Source organism: Hyperolius riggenbachi, chromosome 3 (genome assembly GCF_040937935.1).
Source record: "Hyperolius riggenbachi isolate aHypRig1 chromosome 3, aHypRig1.pri, whole genome shotgun sequence".
Taxonomy (NCBI): Eukaryota; Metazoa; Chordata; class Amphibia; order Anura; family Hyperoliidae; genus Hyperolius; species Hyperolius riggenbachi.
Window position 1 is genome coordinate 72,524,032 of NC_090648.1, and position 25,516 is coordinate 72,549,547.

General features: G+C 45.5%; 25 non-coding genes across 25 annotated transcripts; all 25 read right to left on the reverse strand.

Moving 5' to 3' along the window:
• Positions 1-91: 91 nt before the first annotated feature.
• TRNAK-UUU (transfer RNA lysine (anticodon UUU)) lies at positions 92-164 on the reverse strand. Its single transcript has one exon. It is a non-coding gene; the product is annotated as a tRNA-Lys (tRNA).
• Positions 165-3,775: 3,611 nt separating this feature from the next.
• On the reverse strand, positions 3,776-3,916 carry LOC137564673 (U4 spliceosomal RNA). Its single transcript, XR_011030759.1, has one exon. It is a non-coding gene; the product is annotated as a U4 spliceosomal RNA (small nuclear RNA).
• Positions 3,917-4,920: 1,004 nt separating this feature from the next.
• TRNAK-UUU (transfer RNA lysine (anticodon UUU)) lies at positions 4,921-4,993 on the reverse strand. The gene has a single exon. It is a non-coding gene; the product is annotated as a tRNA-Lys (tRNA).
• Positions 4,994-5,296: 303 nt separating this feature from the next.
• Positions 5,297-5,369, reverse strand: TRNAK-UUU (transfer RNA lysine (anticodon UUU)). Its single transcript has one exon. It is a non-coding gene; the product is annotated as a tRNA-Lys (tRNA).
• Positions 5,370-8,981: 3,612 nt separating this feature from the next.
• Positions 8,982-9,122, reverse strand: LOC137564666 (U4 spliceosomal RNA). The gene has a single exon (XR_011030753.1). It is a non-coding gene; the product is annotated as a U4 spliceosomal RNA (small nuclear RNA).
• Positions 9,123-10,126: 1,004 nt separating this feature from the next.
• TRNAK-UUU (transfer RNA lysine (anticodon UUU)) lies at positions 10,127-10,199 on the reverse strand. Its single transcript has one exon. It is a non-coding gene; the product is annotated as a tRNA-Lys (tRNA).
• Positions 10,200-10,502: 303 nt separating this feature from the next.
• On the reverse strand, positions 10,503-10,575 carry TRNAK-UUU (transfer RNA lysine (anticodon UUU)). The gene has a single exon. It is a non-coding gene; the product is annotated as a tRNA-Lys (tRNA).
• Positions 10,576-11,247: 672 nt separating this feature from the next.
• Positions 11,248-11,388, reverse strand: LOC137564524 (U4 spliceosomal RNA). Its single transcript, XR_011030629.1, has one exon. It is a non-coding gene; the product is annotated as a U4 spliceosomal RNA (small nuclear RNA).
• A 1,004-nt stretch (positions 11,389-12,392) lies between these two features.
• TRNAK-UUU (transfer RNA lysine (anticodon UUU)) lies at positions 12,393-12,465 on the reverse strand. Its single transcript has one exon. It is a non-coding gene; the product is annotated as a tRNA-Lys (tRNA).
• Positions 12,466-12,768: 303 nt separating this feature from the next.
• TRNAK-UUU (transfer RNA lysine (anticodon UUU)) lies at positions 12,769-12,841 on the reverse strand. Its single transcript has one exon. It is a non-coding gene; the product is annotated as a tRNA-Lys (tRNA).
• Positions 12,842-13,513: 672 nt separating this feature from the next.
• On the reverse strand, positions 13,514-13,654 carry LOC137564818 (U4 spliceosomal RNA). Its single transcript, XR_011030888.1, has one exon. It is a non-coding gene; the product is annotated as a U4 spliceosomal RNA (small nuclear RNA).
• Positions 13,655-14,658: 1,004 nt separating this feature from the next.
• Positions 14,659-14,731, reverse strand: TRNAK-UUU (transfer RNA lysine (anticodon UUU)). The gene has a single exon. It is a non-coding gene; the product is annotated as a tRNA-Lys (tRNA).
• Positions 14,732-15,034: 303 nt separating this feature from the next.
• TRNAK-UUU (transfer RNA lysine (anticodon UUU)) lies at positions 15,035-15,107 on the reverse strand. Its single transcript has one exon. It is a non-coding gene; the product is annotated as a tRNA-Lys (tRNA).
• Positions 15,108-15,779: 672 nt separating this feature from the next.
• Positions 15,780-15,920, reverse strand: LOC137564820 (U4 spliceosomal RNA). The gene has a single exon (XR_011030890.1). It is a non-coding gene; the product is annotated as a U4 spliceosomal RNA (small nuclear RNA).
• A 1,004-nt stretch (positions 15,921-16,924) lies between these two features.
• Positions 16,925-16,997, reverse strand: TRNAK-UUU (transfer RNA lysine (anticodon UUU)). Its single transcript has one exon. It is a non-coding gene; the product is annotated as a tRNA-Lys (tRNA).
• A 303-nt stretch (positions 16,998-17,300) lies between these two features.
• TRNAK-UUU (transfer RNA lysine (anticodon UUU)) lies at positions 17,301-17,373 on the reverse strand. The gene has a single exon. It is a non-coding gene; the product is annotated as a tRNA-Lys (tRNA).
• A 672-nt stretch (positions 17,374-18,045) lies between these two features.
• Positions 18,046-18,186, reverse strand: LOC137564649 (U4 spliceosomal RNA). The gene has a single exon (XR_011030737.1). It is a non-coding gene; the product is annotated as a U4 spliceosomal RNA (small nuclear RNA).
• Positions 18,187-19,190: 1,004 nt separating this feature from the next.
• Positions 19,191-19,263, reverse strand: TRNAK-UUU (transfer RNA lysine (anticodon UUU)). The gene has a single exon. It is a non-coding gene; the product is annotated as a tRNA-Lys (tRNA).
• A 303-nt stretch (positions 19,264-19,566) lies between these two features.
• On the reverse strand, positions 19,567-20,166 carry TRNAK-UUU (transfer RNA lysine (anticodon UUU)). The gene is made up of 2 exons: positions 20,130-20,166; positions 19,567-19,602 (listed from the first exon to the last, which is right to left on the reverse strand). It is a non-coding gene; the product is annotated as a tRNA-Lys (tRNA).
• Positions 20,167-20,838: 672 nt separating this feature from the next.
• On the reverse strand, positions 20,839-20,979 carry LOC137564650 (U4 spliceosomal RNA). The gene has a single exon (XR_011030738.1). It is a non-coding gene; the product is annotated as a U4 spliceosomal RNA (small nuclear RNA).
• A 1,004-nt stretch (positions 20,980-21,983) lies between these two features.
• Positions 21,984-22,056, reverse strand: TRNAK-UUU (transfer RNA lysine (anticodon UUU)). Its single transcript has one exon. It is a non-coding gene; the product is annotated as a tRNA-Lys (tRNA).
• Positions 22,057-22,360: 304 nt separating this feature from the next.
• On the reverse strand, positions 22,361-22,433 carry TRNAK-UUU (transfer RNA lysine (anticodon UUU)). The gene has a single exon. It is a non-coding gene; the product is annotated as a tRNA-Lys (tRNA).
• A 672-nt stretch (positions 22,434-23,105) lies between these two features.
• LOC137564651 (U4 spliceosomal RNA) lies at positions 23,106-23,246 on the reverse strand. Its single transcript, XR_011030739.1, has one exon. It is a non-coding gene; the product is annotated as a U4 spliceosomal RNA (small nuclear RNA).
• Positions 23,247-24,250: 1,004 nt separating this feature from the next.
• Positions 24,251-24,323, reverse strand: TRNAK-UUU (transfer RNA lysine (anticodon UUU)). Its single transcript has one exon. It is a non-coding gene; the product is annotated as a tRNA-Lys (tRNA).
• Positions 24,324-24,626: 303 nt separating this feature from the next.
• TRNAK-UUU (transfer RNA lysine (anticodon UUU)) lies at positions 24,627-25,226 on the reverse strand. Its single transcript has 2 exons — positions 25,190-25,226; positions 24,627-24,662 (listed from the first exon to the last, which is right to left on the reverse strand). It is a non-coding gene; the product is annotated as a tRNA-Lys (tRNA).
• Between the last annotated feature and the right edge of the window lie 290 nt (positions 25,227-25,516).

Sequence of the window (25,516 nt, forward strand, 5' to 3'; positions counted from 1 at the left end):
TGTTTTGGCCTGGTGCAAGCGGAGCACGCAAGAGGCTGCAGTTGAGGAAGATAGGGAGAGGACACAAAGCATAACGAAAGGCAGAGAGCATCGCCTGAACAGGGACTTGAACCCTGGACCCTCAGATTAAAAGTCTGATGCTCTACCGACTGAGCTATCCAGGCTCTGAAAAGTTGCGATCTCCAGCAGCTCAAAGTTTAGCTACAGTATTTCCAGGCTGGGCGCAAGTTAAGGTCTAGTGCAAGTCATGAGCAGTCTATAGCACCTAGATAGCCGGGAAACAGCAGAATGCGCTGTTGTTTCCTTCAACCATCAGGTTCTTCACCTTATAACAATAGTTCCCTCACAAAAGGATAAAACTTAACATTTATTATTACATTAAAAAACTAGGATTACTGTCATATTAGTATCTACATAGAAGGTTGACACAGTAGGTAATAATATAAAGAGTCAAATACTCCTCCCACTGTCAACCAGATAATAACTGTTTACAAAAAACCCCCACCATACATGAAAAACCCAACATGTTTCACTTCCTAATTGGAAGCTTTCTCAAGGGAAAAGTGCAGTGCATTAAGTGCATATAGTGTTAGGATGCATTACAAAGTTATTAAAAGCATTATCAATAGTAGCATAGTGTATAGGCTTATGACAGCAGCCAAGCCATTATGGCGTCTTCGCCCTCCTTTTATACTGATCAGAGGTCACATGGGGTATGGGTGGGGCTGCATTAGCTTACTCCCCCACAAACTCCATAATTAATTGGTTTAGAACTCTGTCAGTCATATTTCATCCAATCAATGGAGGGCTCCATCTTTATACATGGGGCTCAAAAGGGGCCCTTAGAGAGAGAGATGAGCATAGAAAAAGGGATATTGGTGCACCTTAGTTCGTTGTCTACCTAATATAGAAAACTGATAACATCATTTGTCCTTGCGCTAGGCTTAAAACCCTATTTTACTCCACGCCGACATTCCAGGGCGCTCATTGGTCGCCAGAGGTCACATGGCGCTTCACAGCCTCAGCCAATGACAGCGCGTCGCCCCCATCAAACGCAGAGGGCGACGATGATTCGTCCAGGCACCAGTAGCCAATCCGCAGGACACATATGCGGAGGTAAATCCGCACAGTCCTCCGCTATAGGCTCACAGCGCAGCGTGGGAGGGAGGGGAGGGGCCAAGTGTGCGTCATTAAAGACGGCTAATGTTACCAATGTGCCGGCCATAATAAGCCGGCTACAGATGACGCCCGTCTCGCTGCTATAGGTCAGACGCAGCAGGGGGCGTGTCAATCCAATGTAAACAAACCCTCCTCCATCCTAATATAATCACTATCCTCAATATGTTTATTTGTTCGCATGACTACCAGCCAAATCCCCCATCAGGACAATTCCATGGAGGCTAAAGGCTCATAGAATAACGTAGTGTTAACATAAGGTCACAACCCCTATTGTCTATTACACATACAAAGATATATATCAGATATTAGTATTTATGTTGACCAACAAACATATATCTTAAAGGGGCACCATTCTCCTCATTATTAGAACAACAGAGAAACAGACAGCAAACAAACAAAGATGGATAAATATATTTGCTGCAAACGACAGGATAGTTTATTTTATTGTCAACCTCCTTGATCAAAGTAATCCACATGTACATAGTAAATGAAGAGGGAATAAACAAAGATCATTAGCGACGAGGAATCTCCAGGACTAGTAGTTTCAGGCACCTTGAAATCCAACAGTTCATAGAAGGTGAGTATTCTTATTCTTTATCTGTGAAGGTTCACAGGGGCAGATGGTCATTGGACAACTCAGAATGTAAACCAATATGGAAGGTGAGTATTCTTATAGATATTCTTATAAAAATGGGGTATATGTAAACCCCTCGTTGAGGCCACCCGGGGACAAAGTACCCATCCTATATATCCATTGGGCCTCAATTTGCCTCAATTTCTGGTCTAAGTTACCACCCCTCGGGCCCATCCTCCATTGTTGAATCACCCAATATCTCAGTCCCCCAGGATCTCCCTCGTGACATTCCAAAAAATGTCGTGCAACTGATGTGTTGCGTTTGTGTTTAATATCACCTATGTTTTCTAAGATCCTTGTTTTCACTGCTCTCGTCGTTTCACCAATATATATGTATGAACAGGGGCACTTCAGAGCATACACAACTCCTTCCGTATCACAGTTGTAGAAGTCCCAAATATCGAAGAGTCTACCATTTTTTGGGGCCCTAAACTGTTTGCATTTTTCCACGAAGCCACATGCCTTACATTTTCCACACCTGTGCATACCATTTAAATCTGTACTCAGCCAGGTTCTCTTCTTTTTTTGTGCTTTTTTAGTTTGCGATAGGAAGGAGTGTGTTAATGAGTCACCAAGGTTTCTGCCTCTCCTGTAAGTAAATTGTGGGAACGTTGGTAAAATTTCTTTTAATTGTGGATCTAGCATCAGTAACGACCAATGTTTTTCCATGATCCTCTTGACATTTTGGGATCTATTAGTAAACGTGCTAATAATTCTTGTTTTCCCCCCATTTGTCTTTTCTCTCTTTCTTGGAATGAGGAGTTCCTGTCTTTCAGTCTCTCTTGCTTTCTCCTCTGCTTTTAATAAAACATGCTCTGGATATCCTCTTGCCTGGAATCTTCTATTCAAATTACGACATTCATTATTAAAATCCCTTTGGTTCGAACAATTTCTTTTTGCTCGTAAAAATTGTCCCTTTGGAATGCCCCTCTTTAAAGGTTCAGGGTGGTAGCTGTCCCATGCTAGAAGGGAATTTGTGGATGTGGCTTTTCGATAGATTTTTGTATCAAGACCACCATCCTGGTTTTTACGGATCTGTACATCCAGAAAGTTAATTTCATTTCGATCAATTTCGTGAGTAAAGAACATACCAATTTGATTTCTATTAAGCAGGGACACGAAATCTATGAACATATCCCTGGGGCCGTCCCACAAAATGAATATATCATCAATGAAACGGCCCCAGAAAACCACATGAGACGCATAAACTGCCAGCTCCTCCCCAAACACAACCGTATCCTCCCACCACCCGAGAAATAAATTTGCATAGGAGGGGGCACATGCTGTGCCCATGGCGCAGCCCCTCTCCTGCAAGTAAAATTGGTTCTGGAACAGAAAAAAATTAAGTTTTTTAATGTAATAATAAAATGTTAAGTTTTATCCTTTTGTGAGGGAACTATTGTTATATGCTGATAATTCAGGTTCTGTGTTGTTTACAAAAGGTTCTTCACCTTGGCTGATTGTTGACACTTTTAAAACAATGGTACACCAGCCAGAAGAAGCTATAGGCCGGCGAAACCTAAATGTCAGCGGTGCTCTGTTTCTGAGCACCCCAACAACGCTTGCAGAAAGAGCTAGCGAGAGGCCACGGGATCGTATCTAGCGCAAATAAATGGAGCTTGTGACCTCCAAATTTTTCAGGCCAGACCTCTGAGAAACAACACTGTTCTCTCTCTTAGGAATGTGGCATTAGAAAAGTAGCAACCTGCAGATGAAAAGTGGACTTTTGTCATTTTAGTCATCCTGCTGGTGTTTATAAATTTGCCAGAGAGTAAGACACTGGACCTCACCCTCATGAAAGAACGCTGACAAGTGAGCATTTTGTGGCCAAGACTGATTTGGAGATAAGAGGTGCTACGAAATGTTGTTATTGTGCCAGCTACGGTACTACCACACGAGCACTGCTCAGTCATCATGCACCTTGAAGATAATCCTTTCTCTGTTGGTAAACACCTTAGTCAGTCTCCGAAGAGACTGTCAAAAATTGCCAATGCTGACTATATTTCAAGTCATCATGGCAGGGTATTGGGAAAAGTTTTCAATTAGCAATAATCACGCCTCGGTTGAACCTCATTGGCTATGATACTGCCACTGCGCAAAGTTAGCCAAGCTAACGCCAGCAAATATCCCCTCTTTCTTGGATAAAGGAATCACCTTAAGGAGAGACAAACGCAGTTTACAGTGTTCCGCTGAGGATCATGGGATGCCATATGCTAATTAGACAGCCACTAAACAAGCATTGTTAATAAGCGGCTAAAGAGTCTTAGCATTTGAAAAGGCGGCAAAGAGGGCAAAACAAAGCCTGCCAGGGATGCCAGCATAGTGTTTTGTGGAGCAGGCTGCCAAGTGGGCCAGTCCCGCACTTGTAAAATACATGAAAAATACAATTTGAAAAATGGAGTAATGAGTCTACGTCACTGCCATGTGTGCTGATAATTGGGCCTGTGATTATTGTGCCTGGAAGTACTGGTAAGCTGCGCTGGCTAGAGGTGCTTGGGAGTTGGCCAAAGTCTTGGTGGTTGCAGGTTACTGGAGGAGAGAGATGGTACGTGAGCTGTTAATTTTCTGATGCTCATGGTAAGCATGAAGCTCCTTCCATTGCTGCTTTGAGGGTAGATGTGCAGGCTGGAGAAGGGATCCGGCGAATTACTCTAATGCTGGGAATACACGACGACATTTTTCAGTCGATTACTATCCGATCTTATTTCCGATCGACTTTCCGATTCTTATCTTTTCTGATCAATTTCCATTCATTTCTATGAGAAATCGATGAGAAAAAGGATCGATAATAAGATCGGACATGTTGGAAATTATCTATGGAACCATCTATCTGCTGAAAAAACTTATGGTGTATTCCCAGCATAATGTTGACGGTTTGATGCCTCTTTTATGCATGGAATAATCCATCTTTAATATCACAGCAGAAAAAGTTGAAGAGAAATAGATTCAAGACGCAGGGAGGCTGTGAGAGTTCGGGGGATGCACAGAAAGCGACTGATGTTTCGGTTATGGCTTACTGCAAGCAAAGCACGCAAGAGGCAGCAGTTGCAGAGGGAACTCAGGTAGCGGAAGTGATGGCCAATGAGCATGGGGTAAAGGAAAGGCATCGCCTGAACAGGGACTTGAACCCTGGACCCTCAGATTAAAAGTCTGATGCTCTACCTACTGAGCTATCCAGGCCCTGGAAGGTGAGCTTCACCAGCAGCTCAAAAGTCAGTTATTCCAAGCAGGATGGACGGAAGGTCTAGTACATGCCCTGAGCTGGCTATAGCCTGCGACCTCTACATTTTCTAGGTCAGATCTCTGAAAGAATAAAACTGTACTTGATTTGGAAGGTGGCATTAGAAAGGTAGCCACCAATCAGCGAAGGCATGGAAAGCGGCCGACATCGGTGTTTTGGCCTGGTGCAAGCGGAGCACGCAAGAGGCTGCAGTTGAGGAAGATAGGGAGAGGACACGAAGCATAACGAAAGGCAGAGAGCATCGCCTGAACAGGGACTTGAACCCTGGACCCTCAGATTAAAAGTCTGATGCTCTACCGACTGAGCTATCCAGGCTCTGAAAAGGAGCGATCACCAGCAGCTCAAAGTTTAGCTACAGTATTTCCAGGCTGGGCGCAAGTTAAGGTCTAGTGCAAGTCATGAGCAGTCTATAGCACCTAGATAGCTGGGAAACAGCAGAATGCGCTGTTGTTTCCTTCAACCATCAGGTTCTTCACCTTATAACAATAGTTCCCTCACAAAAGGATAAAACTTAACATTTATTATTACATTAAAAAACTAGGATTACTGTCATATTAGTATCTACATAGAAGGTTGACACAGTAGGTAATAATATAAAGAGTCAAATACTCCTCCCACTGTCAACCAGATAATAACTGTTTACAAAAAACCCCCACCATACATGAAAAACCCAACATGTTTCACTTCCTAATTGGAAGCTTTCTCAAGGGAAAAGTGCAGTGCATTAAGTGCATATAGTGTTAGGATGCATTACAACGTTATTAAAAGCATTATCAATAGTAGCATAGTGTATAGGCTTATGACAGCAGCCAAGCCATTATGGCGTCTTCGCCCTCCTTTTATACTGATCAGAGGTCACATGGGGTATGGGTGGGGCTGCATTAGCTTACTCCCCCACAAACTCCATAATTAATTGGTTTAGAACTCTGTCAGTCATATTTCATCCAATCAATGGAGGGCTCCATCTTTATACATGGGGCTCAAAAGGGGCCCTTAGAGAGAGAGATGAGCATAGAAAAAGGGATATTGGTGCACCTTAGTTCGTTGTCTACCTAATATAGAAAACTGATAACATCATTTGTCCTTGCGCTAGGCTTAAAACCCTATTTTACTCCACGCCGACATTCCAGGGCGCTCATTGGTCGCCAGAGGTCACATGGCGCTTCACAGCCTCAGCCAATGACAGCGCGTCGCCCCCATCAAACGCAGAGGGCGACGATGATTCGTCCAGGCACCAGTAGCCAATCCGCAGGACACATATGCGGAGGTAAATCCGCACAGTCCTCCGCTATAGGCTCACAGCGCAGCATGGGAGGGAGGGGAGGGGCCAAGTGTGCGTCATTAAAGACGGCTAATGTTACCAATGTGCCAGCCATAATAAGCCGGCTACAGATGACGCCCGTCTCGCTGCTATAGGTCAGACGCAGCAGGGGGCGTGTCAATCCAATGTAAACAAACCCTCCTCCATCCTAATATAATCACTATCCTCAATATGTTTATTTGTTCGCATGACTACCAGCCAAATCCCCCATCAGGACAATTCCATGGAGGCTAAAGGCTCATAGAATAACGTAGTGTTAACATAAGGTCACAACCCCTATTGTCTATTACACATACAAAGATATATATCAGATATTAGTATTTATGTTGACCAACAAACATATATCTTAAAGGGGCACCATTCTCCTCATTATTAGAACAACAGAGAAACAGACAGCAAACAAACAAAGATGGATAAATATATTTGCTGCAAACGACAGGATAGTTTATTTTATTGTCAACCTCCTTGATCAAAGTAATCCACATGTACATAGTAAATGAAGAGGGAATAAACAAAGATCATTAGCGACGAGGAATCTCCAGGACTAGTAGTTTCAGGCACCTTGAAATCCAACAGTTCATAGAAGGTGAGTATTCTTATTCTTTATCTGTGAAGGTTCACAGGGGCAGATGGTCATTGGACAACTCAGAATGTAAACCAATATGGAAGGTGAGTATTCTTATAGATATTCTTATAAAAATGGGGTATATGTAAACCCCTCGTTGAGGCCACCCGGGGACAAAGTACCCATCCTATATATCCATTGGGCCTCAATTTGCCTCAATTTCTGGTCTAAGTTACCACCCCTCGGGCCCATCCTCCATTGTTGAATCACCCAATATCTCAGTCCCCCAGGATCTCCCTCGTGACATTCCAAAAAATGTCGTGCAACTGATGTGTTGCGTTTGTGTTTAATATCACCTATGTGTTCTAAGATCCTTGTTTTCACTGCTCTCGTCGTTTCACCAATATATATGTATGAACAGGGGCACTTCAAGGCATACACAACTCCTTCCGTATCACAGTTGTAGAAGTCCCAAATATCGAAGAGTCTACCATTTTTTGGGGCCCTAAACTGTTTGCATTTTTCCACGAAGCCACATGCCTTACATTTTCCACACCTGTGCATACCATTTAAATCTGTACTCAGCCAGGTTCTCTTCTTTTTTTGTGCTTTTTTTAGTTTGCGATAGGAAGGAGTGTGTTAATGAGTCACCAAGGTTTCTGCCTCTCCTGTAAGTAAATTGTGGGAACGTTGGTAAAATTTCTTTTAATTGTGGATCTAGCATCAGTAACGACCAATGTTTTTCCATGATCCTCTTGACATTTTGGGATCTATTAGTAAACGTGTTAATAATTCTTGTTTTCCCCCCATTTGTCTTTTCTCTCTTTCTTGGAATGAGGAGTTCCTGTCTTTCAGTCTCTCTTGCTTTCTCCTCTGCTTTTAATAAAACATGCTCTGGATATCCTCTTGCCTGGAATCTTCTATTCAAATTACGACATTCATTATTAAAATCCCTTTGGTTCGAACAATTTCTTTTTGCTCGTAAAAATTGTCCCTTTGGAATGCCCCTCTTTAAAGGTTCAGGGTGGTAGCTGTCCCAATCTAGAAGGGAATTTGTGGATGTGGCTTTTCGATAGATTTTTGTATCAAGACCACCATCCTGGTTTTTACGGATCTGTACATCCAGAAAGTTAATTTCATTTCGATCAATTTCGTGAGTAAAGAACATACCAATTTGATTTCTATTAAGCAGGGACACGAAATCTATGAACATATCCCTGGGGCCGTCCCACAAAATGAATATATCATCAATGAAACGGCCCCAGAAAACCACTTGAGACGCATAAACTGCCAGCTCCTCCCCAAACACAACCGTATCCTCCCACCACCCGAGAAATAAATTTGCATAGGAGGGGGCACATGCTGTGCCCATGGCGCAGCCCCTCTCCTGCAAGTAAAATTGGTTCTGGAACAGAAAAAAATTAAGTTTTTTAATGTAATAATAAAATGTTAAGTTTTATCCTTTTGTGAGGGAACTATTGTTATATGCTGATAATTCAGGTTCTGTGTTGTTTACAAAAGGTTCTTCACCTTGGCTGATTGTTGACACTTTTAAAACAATGGTACACCAGCCAGAAGAAGCTATAGGCCGGCGAAACCTAAATGTCAGCGGTGCTCTGTTTCTGAGCACCCCAACAACGCTTGCAGAAAGAGCTAGCGAGAGGCCACGGGATCGTATCTAGCGCAAATAAATGGAGCTTGTGACCTCCAAATTTTTCAGGCCAGACCTCTGAGAAACAACACTGTTCTCTCTCTTAGGAATGTGGCATTAGAAAAGTAGCAACCTGCAGATGAAAAGTGGACTTTTGTCATTTTAGTCATCCTGCTGGTGTTTATAAATTTGCCAGAGAGTAAGACACTGGACCTCACCCTCATGAAAGAACGCTGACAAGTGAGCATTTTGTGGCCAAGACTGATTTGGAGATAAGAGGTGCTACGAAATGTTGTTATTGTGCCAGCTACGGTACTACTACACGAGCACTGCTCAGTCATCATGCACCTTGAAGATAATCCTTTCTCTGTTGGTAAACACCTTAGTCAGTCTCCAAAGAGACTGTCAAAAATTGCCAATGCTGACTATATTTCAAGTCATCATGGCAGGGTATTGGGAAAAGTTTTCAATTAGCAATAATCACGCCTCGGTTGAACCTCATTGGCTATGATACTGCCACTGCGCAAAGTTAGCCAAGCTAATGCCAGCAAATATCCCCTCTTTCTTGGATAAAGGAATCACCTTAAGGAGAGACAAACGCAGTTTACAGTGTTCCGCTGAGGATCATGGGATGCCATATGCTAATTAGACAGCCACTAAACAAGCATTGTTAATAAGCGGCTAAAGAGTCTTAGCATTTGAAAAGGCGGCAAAGAGGGCAAAACAAAGCCTGCCAGGGATGCCAGCATAGTGTTTTGTGGAGCAGGCTGCCAAGTGGGCCAGTCCCGCACTTGTAAAATACATGAAAAATACAATTTGAAAAATGGAGTAATGAGTCTACGTCACTGCCATGTGTGCTGATAATTGGGCCTGTGATTATTGTGCCTGGAAGTACTGGTAAGCTGCGCTGGCTAGAGGTGCTTGGGAGTTGGCCAAAGTCTTGGTGGTTGCAGGTTACTGGAGGAGAGAGATGGTACGTGAGCTGTTAATTTTCTGATGCTCATGGTAAGCATGAAGCTCCTTCCATTGCTGCTTTGAGGGTAGATGTGCAGGCTGGAGAAGGGATCCGGCGAATTACTCTAATGCTGGGAATACACGACGACATTTTTCAGTCGATTACTATCCGATCTTATTTCCGATCGACTTTCCGATTCTTATCTTTTCTGATCAATTTCCATTCATTTCTATGAGAAATCGATGAGAAAAAGGATCGATAATAAGATCGGACATGTTGGAAATTATCTATGGAACCATCTATCTGCTGAAAAAACTTATGGTGTATTCCCAGCATAATGTTGACGGTTTGATGCCTCTTTTATGCATGGAATAATCCATGTTTAATATCACAGCAGAAAAAGTTGAAGAGAAATAGATTCAAGACGCAGGGAGGCTGTGAGAGTTCGGGGGATGCACAGAAAGCGACTGATGTTTCGGTTATGGCTTACTGCAAGCAAAGCACGCAAGAGGCAGCAGTTGCAGAGGGAACTCAGGTAGCGGAAGTGATGGCCAATGAGCATGGGGTAAAGGAAAGGCATCGCCTGAACAGGGACTTGAACCCTGGACCCTCAGATTAAAAGTCTGATGCTCTACCGACTGAGCTATCCAGGCCCTGGAAGGTGAGCTTCACCAGCAGCTCAAAAGTCAGTTATTCCAAGCAGGATGGACGGAAGGTCTAGTACATGCCCTGAGCTGGCTATAGCCTGCGACCTCTACATTTTCTAGGTCAGATCTCTGAAAGAATAAAACTGTACTTGATTTGGAAGGTGGCATTAGAAAGGTAGCCACCAATCAGCGAAGGCATGGAAAGCGGCCGACATCGGTGTTTTGGCCTGGTGCAAGCGGAGCACGCAAGAGGCTGCAGTTGAGGAAGATAGGGAGAGGACACGAAGCATAACGAAAGGCAGAGAGTATCGCCTGAACAGGGACTTGAACCCTGGACCCTCAGATTAAAAGTCTGATGCTCTACCAACTGAGCTATCCAGGCTCTGAAAAGGAGCGATCACCAGCAGCTCAAAGTTTAGCTACAGTATTTCCAGGCTGGGCGCAAGTTAAGGTCTAGTGCAAGTCATGAGCAGTCTATAGCACCTAGATAGCTGGGAAACAGCAGAATGCGCTGTTGTTTCCTTCAACCATCAGGTTCTTCACCTTGGCTGATTGTTGACACTTTTAAAACAATGGTACACCAACCAGAAGAAGCTATAGGCCGGCGAAACCTAAATGTCAGCGGTGCTCTGTTTCTGAGCACCCCAACAACGCTTGCAGAAAGAGCTAGCGAGAGGCCACGGGATCGTATCTAGCGCAAATAAATGGAGCTTGTGACCTCCAAATTTTTCAGGCCAGACCTCTGAGAAACAACACTGTTCTCTCTCTTAGGAATGTGGCATTAGAAAAGTAGCAACCTGCAGATGAAAAGTGGACTTTTGTCATTTTAGTTATCCTGCTGGTGTTTATAAATTTGCCAGAGAGTAAGACACTGGACCTCACCCTCATGAAAGAACGCTGACAAGTGAGCATTTTGTGGCCAAGACTGATTTGGAGATAAGAGGTGCTACGAAATGTTGTTATTGTGCCAGCCACGGTACTACCACACGAGCACTGCTCAGTCATCATGCACCTTGAAGATAATCCTTTCTCTGTTGGTAAACACCTTAGTCAGTCTCCAAAGAGACTGTCAAAAATTGCCGATGCTGACTATATTTCAAGTCATCATGGCGGGGTATTGGGAAAAGTTTTCAATTAGCAATAATCACGCCTCGGTTGAACCTCATTGGCTATGATACTGCCACTGCGCAAAGTTAGCCAAGCTAATGCCAGCAAATATCCCCTCTTTCTTGGATAAAGGAATCACCTTAAGGAGAGACAAACGCAGTTTACAGTGTTCCGCTGAGGATCATGGGATGCCATATGCTAATTAGACAGCCACTAAACAAGCATTGTTAATAAGCGGCTAAAGAGTCTTAGCATTTGAAAAGGCGGCAAAGAGGGCAAAACAAAGCCTGCCAGGGATGCCAGCATAGTGTTTTGTGGAGCAGGCTGCCAAGTGGGCCAGTCCCGCACTTGTAAAATACATGAAAAATACAATTTGAAAAATGGAGTAATGAGTCTACGTCACTGCCATGTGTGCTGATAATTGGGCCTGTGATTATTGTGCCTGGAAGTACTGGTAAGCTGCGCTGGCTAGAGGTGCTTGGGAGTTGGCCAAAGTCTTGGTGGTTGCAGGTTACTGGAGGAGAGAGATGGTACGTGAGCTGTTAATTTTCTGATGCTCATGGTAAGCATGAAGCTCCTTCCATTGCTGCTTTGAGGGTAGATGTGCAGGCTGGAGAAGGGATCCGGCGAATTACTCTAATGCTGGGAATACACGACGACATTTTTCAGTCGATTACTATCCGATCTTATTTCCGATCGACTTTCCGATTCTTATCTTTTCTGATCAATTTCCATTCATTTCTATGAGAAATCGATGAGAAAAAGGATCGATAATAAGATCGGACATGTTGGAAATTATCTATGGAACCATCTATCTGCTGAAAAAACTTATGGTGTATTCCCAGCATAATGTTGACGGTTTGATGCCTCTTTTATGCATGGAATAATCCATGTTTAATATCACAGCAGAAAAAGTTGAAGAGAAATAGATTCAAGACGCAGGGAGGCTGTGAGAGTTCGGGGGATGCACAGAAAGCGGCTGATGTTTCGGTTATGGCTTACTGCAAGCAAAGCACGCAAGAGGCAGCAGTTGCAGAGGGAACTCAGGTAGCGGAAGTGATGGCCAATGAGCATGGGGTAAAGGAAAGGCATCGCCTGAACAGGGACTTGAACCCTGGACCCTCAGATTAAAAGTCTGATGCTCTACCGACTGAGCTATCCAGGCCCTGGAAGGTGAGCTTCACCAGCAGCTCAAAAGTCAGTTATTCCAAGCAGGATGGACGGAAGGTCTAGTACATGCCCTGAGCTGGCTATAGCCTGCGACCTCTACATTTTCTAGGTCAGATCTCTGAAAGAATAAAACTGTACTTGATTTGGAAGGTGGCATTAGAAAGGTAGCCACCAATCAGCGAAGGCATGGAAAGCGGCCGACATCGGTGTTTTGGCCTGGTGCAAGCGGAGCACGCAAGAGGCTGCAGTTGAGGAAGATAGGGAGAGGACACGAAGCATAACGAAAGGCAGAGAGCATCGCCTGAACAGGGACTTGAACTCTGGACCCTCAGATTAAAAGTCTGATGCTCTACCGACTGAGCTATCCAGGCTCTGAAAAGGTGCGATCACCAGCAGCTCAAAGTTTAGCTACAGTATTTCCAGGCTGGGCGCAAGTTAAGGTCTAGTGCAAGTCATGAGCAGTCTATAGCACCTAGATAGCCGGGAAACAGCAGAATGCGCTGTTGTTTCCTTCAACCATCAGGTTCTTCACCTTGGCTGATTGTTGACACTTTTAAAACAATGGTACACCAGCCAGAAGAAGCTATAGGCCGGCGAAACCTAAATGTCAGCGGTGCTCTGTTTCTGAGCACCCCAACAACGCTTGCAGAAAGAGCTAGCGAGAGGCCACGGGATCGTATCTAGCGCAAATAAATGGAGCTTGTGACCTCCAAATTTTTCAGGCCAGACCTCTGAGAAACAACACTGTTCTCTCTCTTAGGAATGTGGCATTAGAAAAGTAGCAACCTGCAGATGAAAATTGGACTTTTGTCATTTTAGTCATCCTGCTGGTGTTTATAAATTTGCCAGAGAGTAAGACACTGGACCTCACCCTCATGAAAGAACGCTGACAAGTGAGCATTTTGTGGCCAAGACTGATTTGGAGATAAGAGGTGCTACGAAATGTTGTTATTGTGCCAGCCACGGTACTACCACACGAGCACTGCTCAGTCATCATGCACCTTGAAGATAATCCTTTCTCTGTTGGTAAACACCTTAGTCAGTCTCCGAAGAGACTGTCAAAAATTGCCGATGCTGACTATATTTCAAGTCATCATGGCGGGATATTGGGAAAAGTTTTCAATTAGCAATAATCACACCTTGGTTGAACCTCATTGACTATGATACTGCCACTGCGCAAAGTTAGCCAAGCTAATGCCAGCAAATATCCCCTCTTTCTTGGATAAAGGAATCACCTTAAGGAGAGACAAACGCAGTTTACAGTGTTCCGCTGAGGATCATGGGATGCCATATGCTAATTAGACAGCCACTAAACAAGCATTGTTAATAAGCGGCTAAAGAGTCTTAGCATTTGAAAAGGCGGCAAAGAGGGCAAAACAAAGCCTGCCAGGGATGCCAGAATAGTGTTTTGTGGAGCAGGCTGCCAAGTGGGCCAGTCCCGCACTTGTAAAATACATGAAAAATACAATTTGAAAAATGGAGTAATGAGTCTACGTCACTGCCATGTGTGCTGATAATTGGGCCTGTGATTATTGTGCCTGGAAGTACTGGTAAGCTGCGCTGGCTAGAGGTGCTTGGGAGTTGGCCAAAGTCTTGGTGGTTGCAGGTTACTGGAGGAGAGAGATGGTACGTGAGCTGTTAATTTTCTGATGCTCATGGTAAGCATGAAGCTCCTTCCATTGCTGCTTTGAGGGTAGATGTGCAGGCTGGAGAAGGGATCCGGCGAATTACTCTAATGCTGGGAATACACGACGACATTTTTCAGTCGATTACTATCCGATCTTATTTCCGATCGACTTTCCGATTCTTATCTTTTCTGATCAATTTCCATTCATTTCTATGAGAAATCGATGAGAAAAAGGATCGATAATAAGATCGGACATGTTGGAAATTATCTATGGAACCATCTATCTGCTAAAAAAACTTATGGTGTATTCCCAGCATAATGTTGACGGTTTGATGACTCTTTTATGCATGGAATAATCCATGTTTAATATCACAGCAGAAAAAGTTGAAGAGAAATAGATTCAAGACACAGGGAGGCTGTGAGAGTTCGGGGGATGCACAGAAAGCGGCTGATGTTTCGGTTATGGCTTACTGCAAGCAAAGCACGCAAGAGGCAGCAGTTGCAGAGGGAACTCAGGTAGCGGAAGTGATGGCCAATGAGCATGGGGTAAAGGAAAGGCATCACCTGAACAGGGACTTGAACCCTGGACCCTCAGATTAAAAGTCTGATGCTCTACCGACTGAGCTATCCAGGCCCTGGAAGGTGAGCTTCACCAGCAGCTCAAAAGTCAGTTATTCCAAGCAGGATGGACGGAAGGTCTAGTACATGCCCTGAGCTGGCTATAGCCTGCGACCTCTACATTTTCTAGGTCAGATCTCTGAAAGAATAAAACTGTACTTGATTTGGAAGGTGGCATTAGAAAGGTAGCCACCAATCAGCGAAGGCATGGAAAGCGGCCGACATCGGTGTTATGGCCTGGTGCAAGCGGAGCACGCAAGAGGCTGCAGTTGAGGAAGATAGGGAGAGGACACGAAGCATAACAAAAGGCAGAGAGCATTACCTGAACAGGGACTTGAACCCTGGACCCTCAGATTAAAAGTCTGATGCTCTACCGACTGAGCTATCCAGGCTCTGAAAAGGTGCGATCACCAGCAGCTCAAAGTTTAGCTACAGTATTTCCAGGCTGGGCGCAAGTTAAGGTCTAGTGCAAGTCATGAGCAGTCTATAGCACCTAGATAGCCGGGAAACAGCAGAATGCGCTGTTGTTTCCTTCAACCATCAGGTTCTTCACCTTGGCTGATTGTTGACACTTTTAAAACAATGGTACACCAGCCAGAAGAAGCTATAGGCCGGCGAAACCTAAATGTCAGCGGTGCTCTGTTTCTGAGTACCCCAACAACGCTTGCAGAAAGAGCTAGCGAGAGGCCACGGGATCGTATCTAGCGCAAATAAATGGAGCTTGTGACCTCCAAATTTTTCAGGCCAGACCTCTGAGAAACAACACTGTTCTCTCTCTTAGGAATGTGGCATTAGAAAAGTAGCAACCTGCAGATGAAAAGTGGACTTTTGTCATTTTAGTCATCCTGCTGGTGTTTATAAATTTGCCAGAGAGTAAGACACTGGACCTCACCCTCATGAAAGAACGCTGACAAGTGAGCATTTTGTGGCCAAGACTGATTTGGAGATAAGAGGTGCTACGAAATGTTGTTATTGTGCCAGCCACGGTACTACCACACGAGCACTGCTCAGTCATCATGCACCTTGAAGATAATCCTTTCTCTGTTGGTAAACACCTTAGTCAGTCTCCGAAGAGACTGTCAAAAATTGCCGATGCTGACTATATTTCAAGTCATCATGGCGGGATATTGGGAAAAGTTTTCAATTAGCAATAATCACACCTTGGTTGAACCTCATTGACTATGATACTGCCACTGCGCAAAGTTAGCCAAGCTAATGCCAGCAAATATCCCCTCTTTCTTGGATAAAGGAATCACCTTAAGGAGAGACAAACGCAGTTTACAGTGTTCCGCTGAGGATCATGGGATGCCATATGCTAATTAGACAGCCACTAAACAAGCATTGTTAATAAGCGGCTAAAGAGTCTTAGCATTTGAAAAGGCGGCAAAGAGGGCAAAACAAAGCCTGCCAGGGATGCCAGAATAGTGTTTTGTGGAGCAGGCTGCCAAGTGGGCCAGTCCCGCACTTGTAAAATACATGAAAAATACAATTTGAAAAATGGAGTAATGAGTCTACGTCACTGCCATGTGTGCTGATAATTGGGCCTGTGATTATTGTGCCTGGAAGTACTGGTAAGCTGCGCTGGCTAGAGGTGCTTGGGAGTTGGCCAAAGTCTTGGTGGTTGCAGGTTACTGGAGGAGAGAGATGGTACGTGAGCTGTTAATTTTCTGATGCTCATGGTAAGCATGAAGCTCCTTCCATTGCTGCTTTGAGGGTAGATGTGCAGGCTGGAGAAGGGATCCGGCGAATTACTCTAATGCTGGGAATACACGACGACATTTTTCAGTCGATTACTATCCGATCTTATTTCCGATCGACTTTCCGATTCTTATCTTTTCTGATCAATTTCCATTCATTTCTATGAGAAATCGATGAGAAAAAGGATCGATAATAAGATCGGACATGTTGGAAATTATCTATGGAACCATCTATCTGCTAAAAAAACTTATGGTGTATTCCCAGCATAATGTTGACGGTTTGATGACTCTTTTATGCATGGAATAATCCATGTTTAATATCACAGCAGAAAAAGTTGAAGAGAAATAGATTCAAGACACAGGGAGGCTGTGAGAGTTCGGGGGATGCACAGAAAGCGGCTGATGTTTCGGTTATGGCTTACTGCAAGCAAAGCACGCAAGAGGCAGCAGTTGCAGAGGGAACTCAGGTAGCGGAAGTGATGGCCAATGAGCATGGGGTAAAGGAAAGGCATCACCTGAACAGGGACTTGAACCCTGGACCCTCAGATTAAAAGTCTGATGCTCTACCGACTGAGCTATCCAGGCCCTGGAAGGTGAGCTTCACCAGCAGCTCAAAAGTCAGTTATTCCAAGCAGGATGGACGGAAGGTCTAGTACATGCCCTGAGCTGGCTATAGCCTGCGACCTCTACATTTTCTAGGTCAGATCTCTGAAAGAATAAAACTGTACTTGATTTGGAAGGTGGCATTAGAAAGGTAGCCACCAATCAGCGAAGGCATGGAAAGCGGCCGACATCGGTGTTATGGCCTGGTGCAAGCGGAGCACGCAAGAGGCTGCAGTTGAGGAAGATAGGGAGAGGACACGAAGCATAACAAAAGGCAGAGAGCATTACCTGAACAGGGACTTGAACCCTGGACCCTCAGATTAAAAGTCTGATGCTCTACCGACTGAGCTATCCAGGCTCTGAAAAGGTGCGATCACCAGCAGCTCAAAGTTTAGCTACAGTATTTCCAGGCTGGGCGCAAGTTAAGGTCTAGTGCAAGTCATGAGCAGTCTATAGCACCTAGATAGCCGGGAAACAGCAGAATGCGCTGTTGTTTCCTTCAACCATCAGGTTCTTCACCTTGGCTGATTGTTGACACTTTTAAAACAATGGTACACCAGCCAGAAGAAGCTATAGGCCGGCGAAACCTAAATGTCAGCGGTGCTCTGTTTCTGAGTACCCCAACAACGCTTGCAGAAAGAGCTAGCGAGAGGCCACGGGATCGTATCTAGCGCAAATAAATGGAGCTTGTGACCTCCAAATTTTTCAGGCCAGACCTCTGAGAAACAACACTGTTCTCTCTCTTAGGAATGTGGCATTAGAAAAGTAGCAACCTGCAGATGAAAAGTGGACTTTTGTCATTTTAGTCATCCTGCTGGTGTTTATAAATTTGCCAGAGAGTAAGACACTGGACCTCACCCTCATGAAAGAACGCTGACAAGTGAGCATTTTGTGGCCAAGACTGATTTGGAGATAAGAGGTGCTACGAAATGTTGTTATTGTGCCAGCCACGGTACTACCACACGAGCACTGCTCAGTCATCATGCACCTTGAAGATAATCCTTTCTCTGTTGGTAAACACCTTAGTCAGTCTCCGAAGAGACTGTCAAAAATTGCCGATGCTGACTATATTTCAAGTCATCATGGCGGGGTATTGGGAAAAGTTTTCAATTAGCAATAATCACGCCTCGGTTGAACCTCATTGGCTATGATACTGCCACTGCGCAAAGTTAGCCAAGCTAATGCCAGCAAATATCCCCTCTTTCTTGGATAAAGGAATCACCTTAAGGAGAGACAAACGCAGTTTACAGTGTTCCGCTGAGGATCATGGGATGCCATATGCTAATTAGACAGCCACTAAACAAGCATTGTTAATAAGCGGCTAAAGAGTCTTAGCATTTGAAAAGGCGGCAAAGAGGGCAAAACAAAGCCTGCCAGGGATGCCAGCATAGTGTTTTGTGGAGCAGGCTGCCAAGTGGGCCAGTCCCGCACTTGTAAAATACATGAAAAATACAATTTGAAAAATGGAGTAATGAGTCTACGTCACTGCCATGTGTGCTGATAATTGGGCCTGTGATTATTGTGCCTGGAAGTACTGGTAAGCTGCGCTGGCTAGAGGTGCTTGGGAGTTGGCCAAAGTCTTGGTGGTTGCAGGTTACTGGAGGAGAGAGATGGTACGTGAGCTGTTAATTTTCTGATGCTCATGGTAAGCATGAAGCTCCTTCCATTGCTGCTTTGAGGGTAGATGTGCAGGCTGGAGAAGGGATCCGGCGAATTACTCTAATGCTGGGAATACACGACGACATTTTTCAGTCGATTACTATCCGATCTTATTTCCGATCGACTTTCCGATTCTTATCTTTTCTGATCAATTTCCATTCATTTCTATGAGAAATCGATGAGAAAAAGGATCGATAATAAGATCGGACATGTTGGAAATTATCTATGGAACCATCTATCTGCTGAAAAAACTTATGGTGTATTCCCAGCATAATGTTGACGGTTTGATGCCTCTTTTATGCATGGAATAATCCATGTTTAATATCACAGCAGAAAAAGTTGAAGAGAAATAGATTCAAGACGCAGGGAGGCTGTGAGAGTTCGGGGGATGCACAGAAAGCGGCTGATGTTTCGGTTATGGCTTACTGCAAGCAAAGCACGCAAGAGGCAGCAGTTGCAGAGGGAACTCAGGTAGCGGAAGTGATGGCCAATGAGCATGGGGTAAAGGAAAGGCATCGCCTGAACAGGGACTTGAACCCTGGACCCTCAGATTAAAAGTCTGATGCTCTACCGACTGAGCTATCCAGGCCCTGGAAGGTGAGCTTCACCAGCAGCTCAAAAGTCAGTTATTCCAAGCAGGATGGACGGAAGGTCTAGTACATGCCCTGAGCTGGCTATAGCCTGCGACCTCAACATTTTCTAGGTCAGATCTCTGAAAGAATAAAACTGTACTTGATTTGGAAGGTGGCATTAGAAAGGTAGCCACCAATCAGCGAAGGCATGGAAAGCGGCCGACATCGGTGTTTTGGCCTGGCGCAAGCGGAGCACGCAAGAGGCTGCAGTTGAGGAAGATAGGGAGAGGACACGAAGCATAACGAAAGGCAGAGAGCATCGCCTGAACAGGGACTTGAACCCTGGACCCTCAGATTAACCACCCTGGCGTTCTGATTAAATCGCCAGGGTGGCTACGGGAGGGTTTTTTTTAAATAAAAAAAAAACTATTTCATGCAGCCAACTGAAAGTTGGCTGCATGAAAGCCCACTAGAGGGCGCTCCGGAGGCGATCTTCCGATTGCCTCCGGCGCCCAGAATAAACAAGGAAGGCCGCAATGAGCGGCCTTCCTTGTTTTGCTTATATCGTCGCCATAGCGACGAGCGGAGTGACGTCATCGACGTCAGCCGACGTCCTGACGTCAGCCGCCTCCGATCCAGCCCTTAGCGCTGGCCGGAACTTTTTGTTCCGGCTGCGCAGGGCTCAGGCGGCTAGGGGGGCCCTCTTTCGCCGCTGCTCGCGGCGAATCGCCGCAGAGCGGCGGCGATCAGGCAGCACACGCGGCTGGCAAAGTGCCGGCTGCGTGTGCTGCTTTTTATTTCATCAAAATCGGCCCAGCAGGGCCTGAGCGGCAGCCGCTGGCGGTGTTGGACGAGCTGAGCTCGTCCAGACCGCTCAGCTGGTTAAAAGTCTGATGCTCTACCGACTGAGCTATCCAGGCTCTAATAATGTGCGATCACCAGCAGCTCAAAGTTTAGCTACAGTATTTCCAGGCTGGGCGCAAGTTAAGGTCTAGTGCAAGTCATGAGCAGTCTATAGCACCTAGATAGCCGGGAAACAGCAGAATGCGCTGTTGTTTCCTTCAACCATCAGGTTCTTCACCTTGGCTGATTGTTGACACTTTTAAAACAATGGTACACCAGCCAGAAGAAGCTATAGGCCGGCGAAACCTAAATGTCAGCGGTGCTCTGTTTCTGAGCACCCCAACAACGCTTGCAGAAAGAGCTAGCGAGAGGCCACAGGATCGTATCTAGCGCAAATAAATGGAGCTTGTGACCTCCAAATTTTTCAGGCCAGACCTCTGAGAAACAACACTGTTCTCTCTCTTAGGAATGTGGCATTAGAAAAGTAGCAACCTGCAGATGAAAAGTGGACTTTTGTCATTTTAGTCATCCTGCTGGTGTTTATAAATTTGCCAGAGAGTAAGACACTTGACCTCACCCTCATGAAAGAACGCTGACAAGTGAGCATTTTGTGGCCAAGACTGATTTGGAGATAAGAGGTGCTACGAAATGTTGTTATTGTGCCAGCCACGGTACTACCACACGAGCACTGCTCAGTCATCATGCACCTTGAAGATAATCCTTTCTCTGTTGGTAAACACCTTAGTCAGTCTCCGAAGAGACTGTCAAAAATTGCCGATGCTGACTATATTTCAAGTCATCATGGCGGGGTATTGGGAAAAGTTTTCAATTAGCAATAATCACGCCTCGGTTGAACCTCATTGGCTATGATACTGCCACTGCGCAAAGTTAGCCAAGCTAATTCCAGCAAATATCCCCTCTTTCTTGGATAAAGGAATCACCTTAAGGAGAGACAAACGCAGTTTACAGTGTTCCGCTGAGGGTCATGGGATGCCATATGCTAATTAGACAGCCACTAAACAAGCATTGTTAATAAGCGGCTAAAGAGTCTTAGCATTTGAAAAGGCGGCAAAGAGGGCAAAACAAAGCCTGCCAGGGATGTCAGCATAGTGTTTTGTGGAGCAGGCTGCCAAGTGGGCCTGTCCCGCACTTGTAAAATACATGAAAAATACAATTTGAAAAATGGAGTAATGAGTCTACGTCACTGCCATGTGTGCTGATAATTGGGCCTGTGATTATTGTGCCTGGAAGTACTGGTAAGCTGCGCTGGCTAGAGGTGCTTGGGAGTTGGCCAAAGTCTTGGTGGTTGCAGGTTACTGGAGGAGAGAGATGGTACGTGAGCTGTTAATTTTCTGATGCTCATGGTAAGCATGAAGCTCCTTCCATTGCTGCTTTGAGGGTAGATGTGCAGGCTGGAGAAGGGATCCGGCGAATTACTCTAATGCTGGGAATACACGACGACATTTTTCAGTCGATTACTATCCGATCTTATTTCCGATCGACTTTCCGATTCTTATCTTTTCTTATCAATTTCCATTCATTTCTATGAGAAATGGATGAGAAAAAGGATCGATAATAAGATCGGACATGTTGGAAATTATCTATGGAACCATCTATCTGCTGAAAAAACTTATGGTGTATTCCCAGCATAATGTTGACGGTTTGATGCCTCTTTTATGCATGGAATAATCCATGTTTAATATCACAGCAGAAAAAGTTGAAGAGAAATAGATTCAAGACGCAGGGAGGCTGTGAGAGTTCGGGGGATGCACAGAAAGCGGCTGATGTTTCGGTTATGGCTTACTGCAAGCAAAGCACGCAAGAGGCAGCAGTTGCAGAGGGAACTCAGGTAGCGGAAGTGATGGCCAATGAGCATGGGGTAAAGGTAAGGCATCGCCTGAACAGGGACTTGAACCCTGGACCCTCAGATTAAAAGTCTGATGCTCTACCGACTGAGCTATCCAGGCCCTGGAAGGGAGAGCTCCACCAGCAGCTCAAAAGTCAGTTATTCCAAGCAGGATGGACGGAAGGTCTAGTACATGCCCTGAGCTGGCTATAGCCTGCGACCTCTACATTTTCTAGGTCAGATCTCTGAAAGAATAAAACTGTACTTGATTTGGAAGGTGGCATTAGAAAGGTAGCCACCAATCAGCGAAGGCATGGAAAGCGGCCGACATCGGTGTTTTGGCCTGGTGCAAGCGGAGCACGCAAGAGGCTGCAGTTGAGGAAGATAGGGAGAGGACACGAAGCATAACAAAAGGCAGAGAGCATCGCCTGAACAGGGACTTGAACCCTGGACCCTCAGATTAAAAGTCTGATGCTCTACCGACTGAGCTATCCAGGCTCTGAAAAGGTGCGATCACCAGCAGCTCAAAGTTTAGCTACAGTATTTCCAGGCTGGGCGCAAGTTAAGGTCTAGTGCAAGTCATGAGCAGTCTATAGCACCTAGATAGCCGGGAAACAGCAGAATGCGCTGTTGTTTCCTTCAACCATCAGGTTCTTCACCTTGGCTGATTGTTGACACTTTTAAAACAATGGTACACCAGCCAGAAGAAGCTATAGGCCGGCGAAACCTAAATGTCAGCGGTGCTCTGTTTCTGAGCACCCCAACAACGCTTGCAGAAAGAGCTAGCGAGAGGCCACGGGATCGTATCTAGCGCAAATAAATGGAGCTTGTGACCTCCAAATTTTTCAGGCCAGACCTCTGAGAAACAACACTGTTCTCTCTCTTAGGAATGTGGCATTAGAAAAGTAGCAACCTGCAGATGAAAAGTGGACTTTTGTCATTTTAGTCATCCTGCTGGTGTTTATAAATTTGCCAGAGAGTAAGACACTGGACCTCACCCTCATGAAAGAACGCTGACAAGTGAGCATTTTGTGGCCAAGACTGATTTGGAGATAAGAAGTGCTAAGAAATGTTGTTATTGTGCCAGCCACGGTACTACCACACGAGCACTGCTCAGTCATCATGCACCTTGAAGATAATCCTTTCTCTGTTGGTAAACACCTTAGTCAGTCTCCGAAGAGACTGTCAAAAATTGCCGATGCTGACTATATTTCAAGTCATCATGGCGGGGTATTGGGAAAAGTTTTCAATTAGCAATAATCACGCCTCGGTTGAACCTCATTGGCTATGATACTGCCACTGCGCAAAGTTAGCCAAGCTAATGCCAGCAAATATCCCCTCTTTCTTGGATAAAGGAATCACCTTAAGGAGAGACAAACGCAGTTTACAGTGTTCCGCTGAGGATCATGGGATGCCATATGCTAATTAGACAGCCACTAAACAAGCATTGTTAATAAGCGGCTAAAGAGTCTTAGCATTTGAAAAGGCGGCAAAGAGGGCAAAACAAAGCCTGCCAGGGATGCCAGCATAGTGTTTTGTGGAGCAGGCTGCCAAGTGGGCCAGTCCCGCACTTGTAAAATACATGAAAAATACAATTTGAAAAATGGAGTAATGAGTCTACGTCACTGCCATGTGTGCTGATAATTGGGCCTGTGATTATTGTGCCTGGAAGTACTGGTAAGCTGCGCTGGCTAGAGGTGCTTGGGAGTTGGCCAAAGTCTTGGTGGTTGCAGGTTACTGGAGGAGAGAGATGGTACGTGAGCTGTTAATTTTCTGATGCTCATGGTAAGCATGAAGCTCCTTCCATTGCTGCTTTGAGGGTAGATGTGCAGGCTGGAGAAGGGATCCGGCGAATTACTCTAATGCTGGGAATACACGACGACATTTTTCAGTCGATTACTATCCGATCTTATTTCCGATCGACTTTCCGATTCTTATCTTTTCTGATCAATTTCCATTCATTTCTATGAGAAATCGATGAGAAAAAGGATCGATAATAAGATCGGACATGTTGGAAATTATCTATGGAACCATCTATCTGCTGAAAAAACTTATGGTGTATTCCCAGCATAATGTTGACGGTTTGATGCCTCTTTTATGCATGGAATAATCCATGTTTAATATCACAGCAGAAAAAGTTGAAGAGAAATAGATTCAAGACGCAGGGAGGCTGTGAGAGTTCGGGGGATGCACAGAAAGCGGCTGATGTTTCGGTTATGGCTTACTGCAAGCAAAGCACGCAAGAGGCAGCAGTTGCAGAGGGAACTCAGGTAGCGGAAGTGATGGCCAATGAGCATGGGGTAAAGGAAAGGCATCGCCTGAACAGGGACTTGAACCCTGGACCCTCAGATTAAAAGTCTGATGCTCTACCGACTGAGCTATCCAGGCCCTGGAAGGTGAGCTTCACCAGCAGCTCAAAAGTCAGTTATTCCAAGCAGGATGGACGGAAGGTCTAGTACATGCCCTGAGCTGGCTATAGCCTGCGACCTCAACATTTTCTAGGTCAGATCTCTGAAAGAATAAAACTGTACTTGATTTGGAAGGTGGCATTAGAAAGGTAGCCACCAATCAGCGAAGGCATGGAAAGCGGCCGACATCGGTGTTTTGGCCTGGCGCAAGCGGAGCACGCAAGAGGCTGCAGTTGAGGAAGATAGGGAGAGGACACGAAGCATAACGAAAGGCAGAGAGCATCGCCTGAACAGGGACTTGAACCCTGGACCCTCAGATTAACCACCCTGGCGTTCTGATTAAATCGCCAGGGTGGCTACGGGAGGGTTTTTTTTAAATAAAAAAAAAACTATTTCATGCAGCCAACTGAAAGTTGGCTGCATGAAAGCCCACTAGAGGGCGCTCCGGAGGCGATCTTCCGATTGCCTCCGGCGCCCAGAATAAACAAGGAAGGCCGCAATGAGCGGCCTTCCTTGTTTTGCTTATATCGTCGCCATAGCGACGAGCGGAGTGACGTCATCGACGTCAGCCGACGTCCTGACGTCAGCCGCCTCCGATCCAGCCCTTAGCGCTGGCCGGAACTTTTTGTTCCGGCTGCGCAGGGCTCAGGCGGCTAGGGGGGCCCTCTTTCGCCGCTGCTCGCGGCGAATCGCCGCAGAGCGGCGGCGATCAGGCAGCACACGCGGCTGGCAAAGTGCCGGCTGCGTGTGCTGCTTTTTATTTCATCAAAATCGGCCCAGCAGGGCCTGAGCGGCAGCCGCTGGCGGTGTTGGACGAGCTGAGCTCGTCCAGACCGCTCAGCTGGTTAAAAGTCTGATGCTCTACCGACTGAGCTATCCAGGCTCTAATAATGTGCGATCACCAGCAGCTCAAAGTTTAGCTACAGTATTTCCAGGCTGGGCGCAAGTTAAGGTCTAGTGCAAGTCATGAGCAGTCTATAGCACCTAGATAGCCGGGAAACAGCAGAATGCGCTGTTGTTTCCTTCAACCATCAGGTTCTTCACCTTGGCTGATTGTTGACACTTTTAAAACAATGGTACACCAGCCAGAAGAAGCTATAGGCCGGCGAAACCTAAATGTCAGCGGTGCTCTGTTTCTGAGCACCCCAACAACGCTTGCAGAAAGAGCTAGCG